This window comes from Dama dama, chromosome 9 (assembly GCF_033118175.1).
Source record: "Dama dama isolate Ldn47 chromosome 9, ASM3311817v1, whole genome shotgun sequence".
NCBI lineage: Eukaryota > Metazoa > Chordata > Mammalia > Artiodactyla > Cervidae > Dama > Dama dama.
In genome coordinates this window covers 37,906,003-37,926,905 of record NC_083689.1, presented here as the reverse complement: position 1 = coordinate 37,926,905, position 20,903 = coordinate 37,906,003, and the positions used below count along the sequence as shown (strand labels likewise).

Sequence of the window (20,903 nt, the reverse complement as noted above, 5' to 3'; positions counted from 1 at the left end):
GTTAAATCTGACAAAAATTGAACTATCATCGGCAAGCTTTTATGAAGAGATCTCCTTAGCTTTAAAATATATCATGGTTTCTATCTTTATTTTCATATTATTTTTAACTTCTGAAAGCATCTTCATTAAATCCAGAAGATCATATTCCATTATGGCTAAACTGAGTCAGTATATCTTCTTTGTTATCTTGAAATCAGATTATGCAGTATACTGATCAAAAACAGGAGATGACTGTAATTCTTGTAGAAAGACTGATTGCCCAGCAGGACTTGGGGAAAAAATAATCACCATCACAATTACAGCTGCATAAATATACTTCACATGCTGTCTTGTATGTTTAGCAATTCAAGACAAATGGCAAAACATGGCCCAGAAGAAATTCTCTTTTTCTGTTGATAATATCTAGCCAGGATCTGCACTTGCAGGCTATTATGAATATGCCATCTCTCCTGCTGTGTCTCTAAACATCTGAGGGGGGGGAAAAGACTTGTGCTGTACAGTATAAATTAAATCTACTTCAGGAATCGAGTGATTTTTCACTTTTAAGTACACATGAGACAAGGTGTGCTAGGATCAGAGCTAGAGTTTAAGGAGACGCCCACAATTCATATGAATGATCAAGTGAACGTGTTCTCAAAATGATGTTTTACTAACTGTACAGCCATCTCTACTATTCTTACTGAACCCACAGATTATCAATCAAAAATCCATTACTAGTTGATTAAACTATCAATATTAACTGTCAAGACAGGTTGATTAATACAGAAGAACCAATCGATTATCAGCTGAGGTCACACATCCTGAAATAAGCATTAGAGAAATTTTAAGAGGGAACTAGGATATTAGAAATAAGGAAAGGCATCACTTTTGATCATTTTTACATAGCCCCCAAACCTGAAACTGATATCTCCCAGGCTTGCTCTCTAATTTTATTTTCAAGGTCTGCCAAGGCTAGTCAGTAAGATTTATTAGATTTCTTGTGCTAAAATGAACACAGATGAAGTGTTAAAAATGGAACAGGGATGATGTAAAATCTGCATTGAACTTGCTGTGTCATCCACATGCACTGTTTTGTCAATCATCAAGTGGGTATTGAACATCCACATGTTACACAGCAAAATATTCAGCTAAAGTGTGATTGAGTCATTATTCAGGTGACCCATCATACTATTTTCTTGGGCTCCAAAAACATTGCAGATGGTGACTGCAGCCATGAAATTAAAAGACACTTGCTCCTTGCAAGAAAAGCTATGGCAAACCTAGATAGCGTATTAAAAAGCAGAGACATTGCTTTGCTGACAAAGGTTCATATAGTCAAAGCTACGGTTTTTCCAGTAGTCATGGATGGATGTGAGAGTTGAGCCATACAGAAAGCTGAGTGCCTAAGAATTGTTGCTTTTGAACTGTGGTGCTGGAGAAGACTCTGGGGAGTCCCTTGGACAGCAAGGAGGTCAAACCAGTCAATCCTAAAGGAAATCAATCCTGAATATTCATTGCAAGGACTGATGCTGAAGTTGAAGCTCCAATACTTTGGCCACCTGATGTGAAGAGCTGACTCATTGGAAAAGACCCTGATGCTGGGAAAGATTAAAGGCACGAGAAGGGGATGACAGAGGACAAGATGGTTGGGTGGCATCACTGACTCAATGGACATGAGTTTGAGCAAGCTCCAGGAGATGGTGAAGGACAGGGAAGCCTGGTGTGCTGCAGTCCATTGGGTTGCAAAGAGTCAGACACAACTGAGTGACTGAACAACATCATACTGTTGAATCAACAGTAAACTTCAGTGATTAAATTCCCAACTGCACGCACTCTTATAATATTATCATGCATAAGGATTGAAAGTGATTAAGTACATAAAACACTATGTTGTTTACAGTAAGCACTAAACAAATATTAACTACTATTATATAAGAATGGGAGAGATAACTCCTAACAGTTTAGATGGTTCAAAGAGGGTAAAAGAGATAGAGATCAAGATGAAAAAAATTGGAGACTGATAAAGCATAATACCATTTCAATATAGTTTAAAACTTTTAAAGCCTTGCTTGATACACTTTCAATCAAGAAATATGTTTTACCTCCCAAAAAGATGTCAGTAGTATTCAGACGCTTTCAGACATCTTTAGAATTCTGATATAAAAAAAATTTCCTAGAAATTGAAATTAAAAATTATCCTCAACTTGATGAAGTTAGACAATTTTCCTGTATTTAGATCTATTTTATTAGAAACTTTATTTTTTATATCTCACTTTGCACATATATATATGTTTCATCTATTCTCTGTAGAATGTTAGCCCATTAAGGCACAGATTTATTTTTTAATATCTTTGTTTTTAACTCCTAAACAGGGCCATGCCCAAAGGACACACCCAACAAGTATTTGTTTATAAGAATATTAGTTTTATTTTCCAATATTCCAATATATTTTTCTATAATATCATTTGGTATGAATTCCCTTCATACATTAATCCTTTGGCAGAATTTCTTCACAAGTCTTCAAACACAGTTAAAAGATAATAAGCAATAGCAGATGAATACACAGAAAAGCTCATATCTGAAGCATACAGACTCATACTGATGTAATATTTTCTAATACTGAAAATCAAAGGAAAGAGAACAATAATTTAAAATAAAAAGCTTTCATATTATGATTTAAAAATAAATTCTAAAGTAATAGCTAATCTTAAAATATTTTTTCTCAAAAATATGGAAGTAAAAATTTCATTGTTTATCTATTTCACCTCTTAGAATCTGATATACATCAAAAAAGAAAATGTGAACATTCCAAACCAATGAGTAAATCAGCCTTATGCTTCTAAAAATATTTCTCTCTTGCAACTTGATGTATATTAAGGGATTAGATTATAGAAAAAAAACATTTTCACAGATCTGGTGAAAGACTGAAAACAAAGTAGCTAGGCCTTAGGTAAATTAAAAGTGCCTGTTGTCGCTGGATACACTGAGCTACTTGCCAGGACACAGACTATGTAATCCTGGGCAAACAGGATTGGTTGGTAATGAACACCTCACCCCCCAAAAAAGGCCTAAATAGAATATTAAACAGGATTAAACAGGAGAATTCTACAATAATCTAGTTTCAACATACCAACAGGTCTTTTGATTTAAAAACTACTAAATCAGTCCTATCAAAATACCATACATTTTAACTCCAGGCTGAATGCTGATCTAGAATATGTATTTCTGCTGACCCAGGATGGAAATGACATTTGTATTTCTGTGGCTGTGTATCTCATGACATGCCAATTCAGCCTGTTGTGTACTCAGAGAAATTCATCAAAAAGAGAAATAAACAAAATGCAAGTGACTCAGAAGAGAATTGGCCATCTGGTCTCTCCTTCAGCTTTATTTCTTCACTGGACCTCTTCTTCCTTAGAGAAATGAAAATAATGTGAATAATTATTCTTCTAATCAGACTAGAGAAAGATGCCAAATATATACAAAATAAAATAAGACAATAATAGCAGTTGTGCAAATGAGAGCACGTGCATATTATTGGAAATGGAAATCTATTTTTGTCCTCAAATTATTTTTATCCAGAGAAACAAAATCCATCTTATCTACAGGAGAGGAGAAAAGTAATGGGCTGAGCATGTTTTTCTCCTTCTCACCAAATTCTCCAGGAATGAAAATAAATTACATATAAATTAAATCTATAACAGCTCCCCAAATCAAGAAAGGTTTAAAGGGACCTCAAAATGTTGAGGAACCCCTGAAAACTAGGTAACACATGAAATAGGGAACCATAACTCAAAGGATGTGCCAGTCTTTCTGCTGGACAAGATGTGATGTCTTTGAGGGTGGAATCATACATGACTGCAGTGGTATATCTGGGAGTAAGGAAAGCCCATCTATATCAAGCTGGCTGATTGCTAGATGCCAATGACTCTCAAATAACCTCCTCCACCTTCAGTATACTAAACTCTAAGAGTGAGCGTGGACTTGAATTTGAGAGCTTGAGGAGTATCCCAGGGAGCTGGCAATAATCAATAAGTAAAGGAAACCCCCTGGTAGACGACCAAAACCCCCTTCCTATCACTCCACAGAATACGCCACCCTTTCCTCACAAAAGTACATTTTTAGAAAAGTGTGTGCCCCACATTAGGAGCTCTAGCTTATCATTTATACAAAGAGAAATACTTGATCACATCAACTTACTTAGTACAATAGGAGACAGATAATAATTAGATAAAAAATGGCATTATATATGTGGTTAGAGGATATTCAATGAGGATTCGTGTAAATACAACAAAAATCAATTCACGTCAGCCAGCTTCTGTGGAAGAATTTGTCTTAAATTTGTCTTAAATCCAGTATTAAAAACATGCAATAAAGTCTTTAAAAATAAATGAAAAAAAACCTTCTGATCAAAGTTTAAATGCTCTATAGGAATGGAACCTACCACTTCTGCTCATTGGATTTTAACTAGGTCCAAAAGTCCTATCACATATAAGAGTAAGAGAACCAAGCTAGAAGGGAGTTTCCTATCTATGTAAACTCTCAGCCTGTACCTGCACTTTTATAAGAAAGCAGCAGTGACTCAGCAGTCACATCCTAAAGCATCACAAACCATTTTCACCATACTTCTGATTCAGTAGGGAGCCTTGGGAAACTTCTGATGGGAGGAGGAACTCACCCAGTTCTCACAGTTTGGCTATATCCTGCATAATCCCAAACCTGCTACTGCTAAGCCAAGTTTCTTTCATCTTTCCAACATGGTACACTTCCACATGCATTGGCTCCACCATCTCACAGATCCTACCTCCATGCTTAATTCATCACAGTCTTCTCCATCTCCAAATCAACATATTCTTAGACATCTCTTTTTTTTTTCAATATATTCACTAGTCTCTGAGGCTTTTCTCTATAGCTTTCCTTATCCTCTTCTAACCTCAGTGTCATCTGAACTGTAAACACCTACAAGCGGTGTCCAAAATCACTGCAGATGATGACTGCCGCCGTGAAACTAAAAGACGCTTGCTCCTTGGAAGAAAAGCTATGACCAACCTAGATAGCATATAAAAAAGCAGAGACATTACTTTGCTGACAAAGATCCATCTAGTAAAAGCTATGGTTTTTCCAGTAGTCATGTATGGATGTAAGAGTTGGACTATAAAAAAAAGCTGAGTATGAAGAATTGATGCTTTTGAACTGTGGTGTTGGAGAAGACTCTTGAGAGTCCCTTGGACTGCAAGGAGGTCAAGCCAGTCCATCCTAAAGGAAATCAAACCTGAATATTCATTGGAAGGACTGATGCTGAAGCTGAAGCTCCAAAACTTTTGCCACCTGATGTGAATAGCCAACTCATTAGAAAAGACCCTGATGCTGGGAAAGACTGAAGGCAGGAAGAGAAGATTGAAGTCAGAGGATGAGATAATTGGATGGCATCACCAACTCAAAGGACATGAATTTGAGCAGCCTCTGGGAGATGGTCAAGGACAGGGAAGCCTGGTATGCTGCAGTACATGGGATCACAAAGAGTTGGACGTGGCTGAGTGACTGAACAACAAGTGGTATTCATCTTTGCTGTCAGATGTTTCTCATGGGTATTCTGTCATTGGGTTTCCAACAGTAAATGGAGTTTGGGTGGTTTTGCTAATTTCCCTATCTGCCAATTGTTCTTGAAGTCTCTGAACTTGAAGATGTCAAGAGAACCAAGCAGGTGTGTACAAGGGGAGGGGAGGGGCTTCCTCCCAGCTTTACAGAAGACACATTTGACTTTGACAAAAGATGGGCCTACAGATAGAGCCATGCATATGGAATGTGTCAGTTCTTCCTAGAGACTTAATCTAGGAAATTAACTGGCTGAAGGTAAGATCATGGCATCCTGTCCCATCACTTCATGGCAAACAGATGGGGAAACAGTGGAAACAGTGGCTGACTTTATTTTTCTGGGCTCCAAAATCACTGCAGATGGTGGTTGCAGCCATGAAATTAAAAGACGCTTACTCCTTGAAAGGAAAGTTATGACCAACCTAGACAGCATATTAAAAAGCAGAGACATTACTTTGTCAACAAACTGCTGTCTAGTCAAGGCTAAATTGATGTTTTGGAACTGTGGTGTTGGAGAAGACTCTTGAGAGTCCCTTGGACTCCAAGGAGATCCATCCAGTTCATCCTAAAGGAGATCAGTCCTGGGTGTTCATTGGAAGGACTGATGTTGAAGCTGAAACTCCAATACTTTGGCCATCTGATGCGAAGAGCTGACTCCTTTGAAAAGACCCTGATGCTGGGAAATATTGAGGGCAGGAGGAGAAGGGGATGACAGAGGATGAGATGGTTGGATGGCATCACTGACTCAATGGACATGGGTTTGGGTGGACTCTGGGAGTTGGTGATGGACAGGGAGGCCTGGCATGCTGCGGTTCATGGGGTCGCAAAGAATCGGACACGACTGAGCGACTGAACTGAACTGAAAGAAAAGTGGGAATCAAAGTGACTATGAGGCTATTTTGATTGAAGAATCTTATAGACTCTTTTAACACTGAAAAGCTTTCACATATAAATCTCTCAGTATAAACCCTAATCATACAACTTCAATCTCTCCAGAATTTAAATGGGACATATTCTATATTCTTCCTGAAAATAGCCAGGTATTTACCAAAAGATAAGCATTTAAGCTCTTTTTCCCTTGCTCAGTTTTATTTTCACCAATCTAACACCACACACAGACACACACACACACAGAGCATGTTTCTCAAGATAGTCATTTCAGTGTTAACACGAGCAATTTCCCATAAAGCTGATAAAAGCAAATGGGGAGGATGTTCATTCTTCAAGTCCCCCTTCTCTTGTTTTGCCAACTTTAGAGTTCACTCCACACTTAGAGTATCTGGATTGAAAAACAGCGCTACAGTTTGTTATAGGTTTTCTCCCAGGCCACCTCTGCATTTCATGGCATCAATTTCTGTTCTGATTATAGAGTTTGTCCAAGAGCATATATTTAAACCAGATTTAAAGAACACAGTTGGGAATTCCCTGGTGGTCCAGTGGTTGGGAATCTGCCTGCCAATGCATGGAATACTGGTTCAATCCCTAGTCAGAGAAGATCCCATATGCCACAGAGCAAATAGGCCTGTGTGTCACAGCTATAAAGCCTGTGATCTAGACTCCATGAGTTGCAACTACTAAGCCCATATGCTGCAACTACTGAAGCCCAAGTGCCCCAGAGCCCATGCTCTACCACAAGAGAAGTTTGCCCACTGCAATGAAGACCCAATAGAGCCAAACATTTTTTAGAAGATCACAGTTTACAAATAAAACATCTCCTACCTTCTCTAGGTAGGAAAAAAATGAGTCTCTGAAAGTCTAGGTTGCATTAGCATGCAAAAAAAAGATGTAGAAGTTCTATGCAGCTTTCTAGCATTGTCCACACTGTTCTGCTTCTTCACCATTCTGACTTGTCTAAAGAAAGAGCTACTGGTTGTTTTTGTTCTGTTTTATTTCTCTTCTGTCCAAACTCTCTGGAAAATGCCAGTGAGAAACACCAATCTCAATTTCATTCCTTTCCTAAAATTTTCCATTATACCAAATTCCGTAACTTGCTTTTACCCATTTCAGTCAAGCAGAGAAAAACCAATTTTCCTTCTGATTCACTACTAAAGTTAAATGTACACAGTAAGCACATTTTTTGAAAAAAAATTAAAATTTTATCCACAGGTTACTTTGGAACCTCATGAGCTTAGCCATTAAATCTTGATAGATTCTGGTTCCACTATATCCACTTTTGTATGTTCCTTAGGACTTAATTTCAGTTAATAAATCAGGTTTTCACCCAGTCATAGAGAAGCTTCTGACAATACCACCAACTCTGTCTTCCTGAACAGTTCAGCCATTGATTTCAGCAGAGTGAAATAAAACATCATTTGTTCTATACCAAAGGTGTTCAAACATATTTTTAACCAAACTAAAAACAGATAATACGACAGAAATAACATGTTATGGTCACAGTCCAATATTCTGTCCTTGTGTTCTGGTCCACCTATTTTTCTAAAATGACAGAAACCTAACAAACACTATTATGACACTGTCAAGGTAAAGAACAATGAAATAAAGATTGAGCACAAAAAAAATAAAATAACGACAGAATGTTCCTAAGACTGATTTTCACTACAGTTCTCCAAGCCTTAGTTATTGTTGAATATTCTTAAGTTAATATTTATTTCCATGTTCTAATACTAGCCGGGATAATCAGACAACAAATTAGATAATATCTGTCCTATAAACAGTGCTTCCCAGGTGGCTCAGATGGTAAAGTGTCTGCCTGCAATGCTGGAGACCTGGGTTCGATCCCTGGGTCGGGAAGACCCCCTGGAAAAGGAAATGGCAACCCACTCCAGTACTCTTGCCTGGAAAATTCCATGGACAGAGGAGCCTATAAAAAAGAGCCTGGCCATACCAAATATCCACACAGACATAGAAAACAAGCTTATAGTTGGCAAAGAGGAAAGAAGAGTTTAGGATTAAAATATATACACTGCTGCTGCTGCTGCTAAGTCGCTTCACTCGTGTCCGACTCTGTGCGACCCCATAGATGGCAGCCCACCAGGCTCCCCCATCCCTGAGATTCTCCAGGCAAGAACACTTGAGTGGGTTTCCATTTCCTTCTCCAATGCATAAAAGTGAAAAGTGAAAGTGAAGTCGTTCAGTCGTGTCCGACTCTTAGCGACCCCATGCACTGCAGCCCACCAGGCTCCTCTGTCCATGGGATTTTCCAGGCAAGAGTACTGGAAAGAGTACTGGGTTGCCATTGCCTTCTCAGAATATACACACTACTGTATATGAAATAGATAATCAACAAGAGCCTATTGTATAGCACAGGGAACTCTACCCAATATCTTGTAATTACCTACAATAGAAAATAATCTAAAAAAGAATATAACTGAATCACTTTGCTGTAACCTGAAACTAACACAACATTGTAAGTCAAATATACTTCAATCAGTATTTCAAAAAATGCCAATATACTATATGTATGGTTTCTGGAATGAATGTATAGAAAGGAAAAATTACAATCAATATATTAAAATGTCACATTTGCAAATAATTTATCAGAAGACTGTCATGCCTGAAATTCACTACACAGAGCACTCTCCCAGATTATCTTAAATTCAAAGACAAAAATAAATTATAAATGCCAAAGTAATATAAAATAAAGTAAAATTACAATTCTATTTGAAAGAGATTAATTGTGAATTAAGTGCCAAATTACTCAGTTCAGTTGCACAGTCATGGCCAACTCTTTGCGACCCCATGGACTGAAGCATGGCAGACTTCCCTGTCCATCACCAACTCCACGCTGACTCAAACTCATGTTCATCACATCGGTGATGCCATCCAACTGTCTCATCTGTCATTCCCTTCTCCCCCCTCCTTCAATCTTTCCCAGAATGAAGATCTTTTCCCATGAGTCAATTCTTTGCATCAGGTGGCCAAAGTATTGGAGTTTCAGCTTCAGCATCAATCCTTCCAAAGAATATTCAGGACTGATTTCCTTTAGGAGCGACTGATTGGATTTCCTTGCAGTCCAAGAGCCTCTCATGAGTCTTCTCTAACATCACAGTTCAAAAGCATAATTTCTTTGGCACTCAGCTGTCTTTATAGTCCAACTCTCACATCCATACATGACTACTGGAAAAACCATAGCTTTGACTAAACATATCTTTGTTGGCAAAGTAATGACTCTGCTTTTTAATATGCTGTCTAGGTTGATCATAGCTTTTCTTCCAAGGAGCAAGTGTCTTTTAATATCATGGCTGCAGTCACCATCTGCAGTGATTTTGGAGCCCCCAAATTAAAGTCTTTCCACTGTTTCCATTGTTTCCCCATCTCTTTGCCATGAAGTGATGGAATCAGATGCCATGATCTTAGTTTTCTGAATGTTGAGTTTTAAGCCAACTTTTTCACTCTCCTCTTTCACTTTCATCAAGAAGCTCTTTAGTTCTTCTTTGCTTTCTGCCATAAGTGTGGTGTCATCTGCATATCTGAGACTGTTGATATTTCTCCCGGCAATCTTGATTCCAGTTTGTGCTTCATCCAGTCTGGCATTTCACATGATGTACTCTGCATCATTAAATAAGCAGGGTGACAATATACAGCCTTGACATACTCCTTTCCCAATTTGGAACCAGTCTGTTGTTCCATGTCCAGTTCTACCTATTGCTTCTTGACCTGCATACAGATTTCTCAGGAGCCAGGTCAAGTGGTATGGTATATCCATCTCTAAGAATTTTCCACAGTTTACTGTGATCCACACAGTCAAAGGCTTTGGCGTAGTCAATAAAGCAAAAGTAGATGTTTTTCTGGAATTTTCTTGCTTTTTCTATGATCCAGTGGATGTTGGCAATTTGATCACTGGTTTCTCTGCCTTTGCTAAATCCAGCTTGAACATCTGGAAGTTTATGGTTCACGTATTGCTGAAGCCTTGCTTGGAGAATTTTGAGCATTACTTTGCTAGCATGTGAGGTGAGTGCAATTGTGAGTAGTCTGAACATTGTTTGGCATTTCCTTTCTTTGGGATTGGAGAGAAAACTGACCTTTTCCAGTCCTGTGGCCACTGCTGAGTTTTCCAGATTTGCTGGCCTATTGAGTGCAGCACTTTCACAGCATCATCTTTTAGGATTTGTAATAGCTCAAAGGAAATTCCATCACCTCTACTAGCTTTGTTTGTAGTGATGCTTCCTAAGGCCCACTTGACTTCACATTCCAGGGTGTCTGGCTCTAGATGAGTGATCACACCATCGTGGCTACATGGATCATGAAGATCTTCTTTGTATAGTTCTTCTGTGTATTCTTGCCATCTCTTCTTAATATCTTTTGTTTCTGTTAGGTCCATACCATTTCTGTCCTTTGAATTTAACTCAGATGACCATTATATCTACTACTGTGGGGAAGAATCCCTTAGAAGAATGGAGTAGCCATCATAGTCAACAAAAGCATCCAAAATGCAGTACTTGGCTGCAATCTCAAAAACAACAGAATGGTCTCTGTTTGTTTCCAAGGCAAACCATTCAATATCATGGTAATCCAAGTCTATGCCCCAACCAGTAATGCTGAAGAAGTTGAAGTTGAACAGTTCTATGAAGACCTACAAGACCTTCTAGAACTTACACCCCCCCCCCCCAAAAAAAAAAAAAAAAAAAAAAAACATGTCCTCATCATTATAGGGGACTGGAATGCAAAAGTAGGAAGTCAGGAGCTACCTGGGGTAACAGAAAAATTTGGCCTTGGAGTAAGGCTAACAGAGTTTTGCCAAGAGAACACACTTGTCAGAGCAAACACCCTCTTCCAACAACACAAGAGAAGATTCCACACATGGACATCACCAGATAGTCAAATATAATAAATTATTTTCTTTGCAGCCAAAGATGGAGAAGCTCTATGCAGTCAGCAAAAACAAGACTGGGAGATGACTGTGGCTCAAATCATGAATTCCTTATTGCCAAATTCAAACTGAAATTGAAGAAAGTAGGGAAAACCACTAGACCTTTCAGGTATGAGCTAAATCAAACCCCTTACGATTATACAGTGGAAGTGACAAATAGATTCAAGGGATTGGATCTGATAAAGTGCCTGAAGAACTATGGACAGAGTTTTGTGACTTTGGAGGCAGTCCAAAGGACTGCAGTGATCAAGGAGGCAGTGATCAAGACCATCCCCAAGAAAAAGAAATGCAAAAAGGCAAAATGGTTGTCTGAGGAGGGCTTACAAATAGCTGAGAAAAGAAGAGAAGTGAAAGGCAAGGGAGAAAAGGAAAGATAAACCCATTTAAATACAGAGTTCCAAATAGCAAGTTGAAATAAGAAAGCCTTCCTCAGTGATCAATGCAAAGAAATAGAGGAAAACAATAGAATGGGAAAGACTAGAGATCTCTTCAAGAAAATTAGAGATACCAAGGGAACATCTCATGCAAAGATGAGAAAAATTACTAGCACTTTGGAAATAATTCAAAGTAATAAATTTTATCATCTGGTATGTACAGTAAGGTTGCTTACCTCAAAACAAAACAAACAAACAAAATCTAGGAAATAGGAATAAGAATGTCCTAATGAGAGTTCATCTTGCTGTTGAAAACAAACTTGTAACAAAAAAAAATCAAAACAAATTCAGATATAAATTTATCTGAGGAAGCAAAATAAAGCCAATAAGACTCAGTTATCACCTGATTTGATATTTAAAGAGTTTCGACTTTTGAGAGAATTGATCGAGATGCATGTTTACAGTGATTATTCTCACATTCATGTTCAAAAAAATGTGGAAATGAGCAAATTATAGGACAATTCCTGTTGTAATACACACTCACTGGACACCCCCTGGAAAAGTCCTTCTTCTGAATCCATGTATGCCACTTCCTACTGATTACACTGATATGCCCACAGGGAAGGAGAAGGTGAGAATCTCACAGATGATAAAATTCTCATGCCTGTGTAGTAAACATTCATACTAAGTTAACAAGGTTGAAATTTGAATCTCATACGGTATTAACTCTATTTCCTAACTATATGTCTTCAGAAAGCAGGACTAGTTGGACTTACTTATCATTAAAACTTCTACTACCTTGGCAAAGTCTCATACAAGGCATATTCTCAGTAAATATTTTCTGTCTAAAAGAATTTTAAGAATGTGCAATCCAAACTCCTTCATAATAACTTAGTCCATAGTAGTGCTATTTGCTTAATATACTTAATATTTTGCTTAATATTTTCTCTTATGGTATAAGAGAAAATCTGGCTTAAATTATCAGTTGTGAGATAAGGTGATAAAATGAGTTCAATGTAGAGAAAAGTGTCTTGAAGGGCAGGCAAAATCATATTTTAGGATCCATATGGTTAAGTACCAGATAATGAAAAGTGGAAAATTGATAATGTAATGGGTGCAAACACCTAAATATTGTCATGATATTGAAAAAGCCTATGCTGGTATTTACTGAATGTGTTACAGAACTGGTGGGCAAAAATGACTAGAGAAGTGCTATGCATCTAAACTATACCAATGGTTTTGAGTAACCGTAAGTATTTCTCCAATGGGTGAGAGTAGATAGGAATTCCCAGCTCCAAATTGGCTTATTTCTCCAACATTTGAAATAAAGATTAGTGATTTTTTTTTTAGAAATTTACAAGGAAATAAATTTTAACTTTAACCCTAAAAAAGTTTATATTAAAATTTACACTTACCCCTCCAGTAAAGGGGCTTCCCAAGTAGCTCAGCTGGTAAAGAATCCACCTGCAATGCAGGAGACCTGGGTTCCATCCCTAGGTTGGGAAGAACCTGAAGAAGGGAACAGCTACCCACTCCAGTATTCTGGCCTCAAGAATTCCATGGAATATATAGTCCAGGGGTCACAGAGTCACAACTGAGACACTTTCACTTTGGGCTTCCCAGGTGGCACTAGTGGTAAAGAACCCTCCTGCCAATGCAGGAGATGTAAGAAATTTGGGTTTAATCCCTGGGTTGGGAGGATCCCCTGGAGGAGGGCATGGAAACCCACTCCAGGATTCTTGCCTGGGAAATCCCATGGACAGAGGAGCCTGGAAGGCTACAGACCATAGGGTCACAAAGAGTTGGACACAGCTGAGCAACTGAATATGCACGCATGGCATTAGAAGATGTTCTGGTTTCATTCTTTTACATGGAGCTGGACAATTTCCCCAGCATAAATGTAACAGTTAATAAAAGACATTTATGCTCTGGCTGGGGCTTCCCAGGTGGCACAGTGGTAAAGAATCTGCCAGACAAAGCAGGAGACATAAGAGATGCTGGTTTAATCCCTGGGTCAGGAAGATCCCCTGGAGGAGGAAATGGTAACCCACTCCAGTATTCTTGCCTGGAGAATCCCATGGACAGAGGAGCCTGGTGGGCTACAGTCCATGGGGTCACAAAGAGTGGACACAACTGAAGCAACTTAGGACACACACAGCCTCCAAAAAAAGAAGAAAAAATAAGACCATTTGTACCCGTGATCTAAAGTGTCTTATGTAAAGCAAAGCACAAAAATATACTGGTTATAATCCAGTATATTTGAATAAGTAGTCTCATGGAAACAGCTATGCAAATTACAATTGAGAAGAACTAAAGAATACATACTGAATCTAAAAAATAGAGTTTCAGTTCTAATAAAATATCACTCAATAGTAAAACTGTTGGATCCCTTGGTCAAGATCAACCCTGAAAGAATGAGAGATTGAAAAAACACACATATAAACACCCTGAAATCTCCAGAATAATAAAATTTATGTTGAACTATTATTTATGTGTGTGAGTACGGAAGGCTTGGGGAAGGGGTTAGAGAAGGAAGGAGTGGCGTTGACCTGAGATTAGCAGTGGGAAGTCCACTGGTAGAGAAGTGTTAGATCTCAAGTTTTCAAAGAAGTTAGAGCCATTCTATGGCCATATAATGGCTATAATTCTTCCTACCAAGACAAAACTAATTCTCTGACATGCCTCTGTTACCTTCATAGTGGTACTCTATTCCCCTAGTTATTTGTATTTATAGAGTTGTTTATAGAGTTATTTATAGAGTTATTCCTTTAGAAGAAAATCTGTGTTCCCAGAAACTTAGCTAAATCAAATTGACCAAATACTCTCAGTACGTCCTTTTCTGTATTCAGTTTTTCATTTACTTCTGTTTAATTCTCCCTTATCTCAATGCATACTTCATACTCAACAAAATTAGTTCTAGTTTGTGCTCAGTCACTTCAGTCATGTCAAACTCTTTGCAACCCTATGGGTCATTACTTGTGCTCAAATACTGATTATTGGTTCATTATAAAATACAAACTCCAAAAATATATATTTGAATTGCATGTTTGTAAATATATGTGTATATATCTTCTACAGCATAATGGCGAAAATCTATTACATGAGTAATGACAGGATCTATTCAGAAGCTTTGTACACAAACTCTCCGTTATTCACATTAATGTGAGAGGCAGAGGCAGATGTCAAAATGATGAAATATATAAGTAATCAAGTTTCTGAGCAACTCTCTTAAAAAGCCATTTAAAACATATGCTGTTAATTTTTTTGTCTCTGGCTTCTCTTTCTCCAGTAGTGTACATACTCAGCGGTAAAAACTAAATATATACACCAAAGACTTAAAACATGCAAAAGAATTTTTAAAGAGGTTAGGAAAGCACTTAATTTGATGTATCAAACGCTTCAGGCTTGATATGACTCAAAGTGCTTGAGATACATCTAAAAACCAATGAAATGACAAGTGAATGAAGCAAAAACTATCATAATGAGAACTATTTCAAACCATGAAAAAACAAATTTGACATTACACTTCTATTTGATTAAAATCTTCAAACTACAAGCTAACTGGGTGACAAATGAATCTGTCCCATCATGCAGAGCTATTCAAAAATCTCCTCCTGATTTCCCCTGAAAAACTCCAGACAAATATTTACCAAAGTCCGGAGAAGTAAGTCTGTACTCAGAATAAAAAAATCTCAAAGTAGTAAAAGTTACTATGCCTTTTTCTACAACATACTTTCTTCTTGAAGAAAACCTATGATTTCATTTCAAGGGTTCAGCTTTTCATCTCTGTTGCTTAGGGAAAGTGGGTAAATGTGCAGTTGAAAGGAAAGTCTTGAGAGTCATTACACATTCACCCATAGCCTCATTAAGTAGCAACACATCTAATGCACCTCCATTGACTTGTCACCCCAGAGGTTTTCTTGTCTCACATACATTTTCACCCAGCCTAACTGCCATCTCAGTGCGTTGCAGCAAGGACACTACTAGTTTTCACCATGTTTTCAACATCCAACATTGTAATTCACAACCAGGTTTACCATTCATCCTGGCTTTCATGCCAGGCTTTTAAATCCCCACCAAGACACCAAGAGTCTCTTCCCACCCAACAAGCACACTTTTAATAATAACTGAGCAAATTAAGGTATTTCTTTTTTCTATTTGAGTCTTAAGATAATTTAAAAACATATAAAACCATAATCAAATTCATGAATAGTAGTTCTATAGTTAAAATAAGCTTTCAAAACTCAGCTGATTCAAACATATCTAAAGGATCCCTTTTTCTTCTAGTACATAAAACCCTTCCCAACTTTACCCCTAGCTCCCTGTGCAGACCTGACTCCAGTCACTGCTGACACATGTAAACTTTTCATGCAAACTCTAACACGCCCATGACAGTCACTTTTTGACTGTGTGCCTTGATCCCTGTCATTCTCTCTGCTGGTGAATCCTTCTCCCTCTGTTTTCTGACTTGGCAAACTTTTACTCATTTTGAGACCCAGCTCAAAATTCATCCCAATCTGCAACTTTGAGCAAATGTCCAGCCAACTTTTAGTCAGGAAAAAAAAAGTTCTCTTTTAGTCAGAAAAAATAATCTCAGATATTCCTTTACAAATCTTTACAAACATTTCTATTATAGCACTGGGTGTGCTGTACTCCGATTCTAGTTTTGTGTATTGATCTTACCTGAATCTTCACATTTAACTGATTTTAATGGACATTCGTCATTTGGGGGCTGCTTGGCATCCAAACACCTTTCCTCTTTGGGGTAGGGTTGTCAGAACTGGCAAAAACAAACACAGGACACACAGCTAAACCACCACATACCAAAAAATAACTGCCGTTTATTCCATAATTTAGTCTTATTTTAACTCTTGGTATACATTAATTCAAAAAATAAAATCATGCTATTTCTATTTTTAAGCAATAAGTTTAGATTTCAAGATTCAAACATATCAGTAAGACTCATCATTTGAAGAATCAATTGAAATTATCGCGGTGTGATCAATATCAAGAAGAAATAATTTGTATCATCTTCATTTCAAAAACTGGTGAGAATACCTGTTTCCCATTGACACCTGGAACACTCCAGTGAAAAACCAATCCTATAGAGGCTGTCCATTTCTTCTCCAATCACACTGAAAAGAAATATGAACACTGATAATAATGTCACCATATACATAGTTTTCACTATTTAATGTTATTGAGTGAAGAGAAAGAAAATGTGTCCAGTTGGACATTAACTGTGGATAAATCTATTTGTTCTGTGGTGTTCAAGGCAATCTTCTACCTACCCATGAATGCAATTCCTTCCTATACAAATGATGTACACCACCATACCAATCTCAGAACACTTTTAGTACTCTGCAGCATAGCTGAAATATTCAATCATTTATTAATACAATTTTTAAAATCTTTCTGTGGTGTTATATTTAATGATGACCAAAACAGAGTCACTGAGTACTTTCCACTCATAAACTCACTGTGTATATGCCAAATATGTATCCTTGTTCAGCACATCACTGGTGGGTAACAGTTGAAATTGCTTTGTATTTAGTAAGTACATGATAATAAGCAACTTTCTAAATCACATACCCTTGTATTAAGCAACATCCAATAGTGTTATTTGATTTTAAATTTTGTTCTCAACATGAATTACCCATGCAGTTCAGTTCAGTTGCACAGTCGTTTCTGACTGTTTGTGATCCCATGGACTGCAGCACACCAGGCTTCCCTGTCCATCACCAATTCACGGAGCTTGCTCAAACTCAAACTCATGTCCATCAAGTCAGTGATGCCATCCAACCATCTCATCCTCTGTCATCCCCTTCTCCTCCTGCCTTTGATCTTTCCCAGCATCAGGGTCTTTTCAAATGAGTTAGCTCTTCGCATCAGGTGGCCAAAGTATTGGAGTTTCAGCTTCAGCTGAACATTCATTGGAAGGACTGTGAATATTCAATGAATGAATATTCAGAGTTGATTTCCTCTAGGATTGACTGGTTGGAACTCCTTGCAGTCCAAAGGACTCTCAAGGGTCTTCAACAGCACAGTTCAAAAGCATCAATTCTTCAGCACTCAGCTTTCTTTATAGTCCAACTCTCACATCCATACATAACTACTGGAAAAACCATAGCTTTGACTAGACGGACCTTTGTTGGCCAAGTAATGTCTCTGCTTTCTAATAAGCTTTCTAGGGTGGTCATAGCTTTACTTCCAAGGAGCAACTGTCTTTTAATTTCATGGCTGCAGTCACCATCTGCAGTGATTTTGGAGCCCAAGAAAATAGTCTGTCCCTGTTTCCATTGTTACCCCATCTATTTGCCATTAAGTGATGGGACTGAATGCCATGATCTTTATTTTTTGAATGTTGAGTTTTAAGTCAGCTTTTTCACTCTCCTCTTTCACTTTCATCAAAAGGCTCTTTAGTTCTTCTTCACTTTCTACCATAAGGGTGGTGTCATCTGCATGTCTGAGGTTATTGGTATTTCTCCCATCAATCTTGATTCCAGTTTGTGCTTCACCAGCCTGGCATTTCACATGATATATTCTGCATGTAAGTTAAATAGGCAGGGTGACAATCTACAGCCTTGATGTATTCGTTTCCCAATTTGAACCAGTCCGTTGTTCCATGTCCGGTTCTAACTGTTGCTTCTTGACCTGCATACAGATTTCTCAAGAGACAGGTAAGGTGGTCTGGTATTTCCATCTCTTTAAGAATTTTCCTGGAGAAGGAAATGGCAAACCACTCTAGTATTCTCGCCTGGAGAATTCCGTGGACTGGGGAGCCAGGTGGGCTATGGTCCATGGGGTTGCAAAGAGTCAGAGGTGAATGAACAGGCCAACCCATGCTATCTTAATAGAAAAGACCTTGCTAGTGCAGATGAGGCTGGCACTTCTTTATATATCTTTAGAATGTTAACTCTTAATAAGTTGAAGTTATCTTGAAAGGATGATAAGAACATTCTAAGTATCATTGGGGGAACGTGAATAATAGGATTTTGGTGCCTTCATCAGACTTTTTCCAAGACAAAGATACTTTTATTTTGATAGTATAAGACTCTGGGACTCTGGGAATAAAATTGGCTGTATGCATACAATTATATGGAACTAAGTTCGTTTTATTTTGTTAAAGCTGCTACTCTACATAAAGATTTTGATTTAGTAGTTTGTTTGTAATCCCCTTTTATATTTGTATTTGGTAAGGCCTAAGTGTGACAAAAGCTTTTCTGCAAATACAAGGTAGTACTGTGTTCTGTTGGAATCTGGGTTCTGTTCTGTTGGATTCTGAGTTCATTCATTGAAAGATTTATTTTCAAGTTTACCAGTTGTTTATTTCCACTAACGTTTGAGCATATTATTTTTATATGATGGGAATCCAGGGTAGGAATGGAGTGCTTTTTCTCTTTTAATTTTTATTTTAAAAAACTAGTTAAACTCCACTTCAGTGTTGTGGTTTAGTAGACTTGTTTTGCTTTATGGAGGAAAGTGTTAAATTTTATATTTTAAAACCTATTTCTCTATGATTAAACATGATTTCTGGATGTTGTTTTTACTTATATTTTGCTTTTGATATGGCCAGATATTCAGCGCTTTTTTTTTATAGTTCCTAATGTTTTCAGAAAAATAAAAATAAATTAGTTCCCTAAAGACAAAAAAAAAAAATTTTTTTTTCTACAGTTTACTGTGATCCACACAGTCAAAGGCTTTGGCTTAGTCAATAAAGCAGAGGTAGATGTTTTTCTGGAACTTCCTTGCTTTTTCTATGATCCAACAGATGTTGGCAATTTGATTTCTGGTTTCTCTGCATTTTCTAAATCCAGCTTATACTGGTTTATAATCTTATCCCCAATATTAGGACTCAGGCTTTTTTTTTTTTTTTTTTTAAGGTAGGGAGAAGAATACAGTAACAAAAAAAAAAATCTCACAGTAGAGGTTTATTAAAAATGGCCAACCATATGATCCAACAATTCCACTCCTGTGTATATAGCCAGAGAAGAAACGAATTCAAAAATATATACACAACCTAATATTCATAGCAACACTATTTACAATAGCCAAGACATGGAAGCAACCAAGTGCTCATCAACATATGACTGGATTAAAAAGAAATGATATATACTTTTATATATATACACACACACACACACATACATATACTATGTATTACAGTGGATTATTACTCAGCCTTAAAAAAGAATGAAATCCTGTCATTTCCAGCAATGTGAATGGACCTGGAGAATATTATGCTTGGTAAAATGTCAGACAGAGTAAGACAAATACTACTATGGATATGATCTCATATTCCACATATAAATGTAGAATATAAAAAATAATACCAATGAATGTAAACACAAAACAGAAATAGACTCATAGAAAACAAACTTGTGGTTACCAAAAAGGAGAAAGAAGGAGGAGGGACAAATTAGGGGTATGGAATTAACAAACTATTATGTATAAAATTGAGAAGCAACGAGGCTTTACTGTGTAACACAGGGGTTTATGCCCATTATCCTGTAATAATCTGTAATAGGAAAACAATCTGTAAATACTGAATCACTACATCACACATCTGGAACTAGCACAATATTGTAAAGCAGCTATACTTCAATTAAAGTATTCCACAGTAAATTTACTATCTTCAACTGAATAACGAGTTAATAATTGCTTATGTAAACTTTTCTTAAGCTCCCCAAAACTTGGAGTTTCAGGTTTTCAGTTTCATCAATTTCCTTTTGCTTCCTTTTCTTGTCTCCAAAATTGTGATCATTGTGCTCTGACACCTTGGAGACCTCAGCAGTTCTCTGAATAAACATAATTTTAGTTTTATTCTTGTCCTAGAAGAATCTAGATTGACTTGACTGATTTACCAATACTTTGAAGACAGGATCATAATAATTTGGCATCTTGTCAATATTTGACAGAAGTGTAGAAATAAGTATGTTGCAGATCCTATAAAATCTCATTCTCATATATCCATCTAAATGTTCATTGTATTTGGTTAACCAAAAGGTTTATTCAGGTTTTTACATCTCATCTTATGGAAAAACATGAAAGAACATTTCAGCCAAACTTTTATCTGTTATCTGCAATTTCTTCTTTTGGCTGTTTATGTGAACTTACAGCATTTG

General features: G+C 37.3%; 1 long non-coding RNA gene across 2 annotated transcripts in view; it reads right to left on the bottom strand.

Moving 5' to 3' along the window:
- Positions 1-2,382: 2,382 nt before the first annotated feature.
- The window catches only part of LOC133061324 (uncharacterized), a 53,260-nt gene continuing 34,739 nt past the window's right edge, over positions 2,383-20,903 (bottom strand). For both annotated transcript variants that reach the window (XR_009693976.1, XR_009693977.1), the window contains exons 3-5: positions 16,837-16,913; positions 16,462-16,558; positions 2,383-3,392 (exon numbers count right to left, since the gene is read on the bottom strand). This is a non-coding gene — a long non-coding RNA (uncharacterized LOC133061324). The remainder of the gene's footprint in view (positions 3,393-16,461; positions 16,559-16,836; positions 16,914-20,903) is intronic.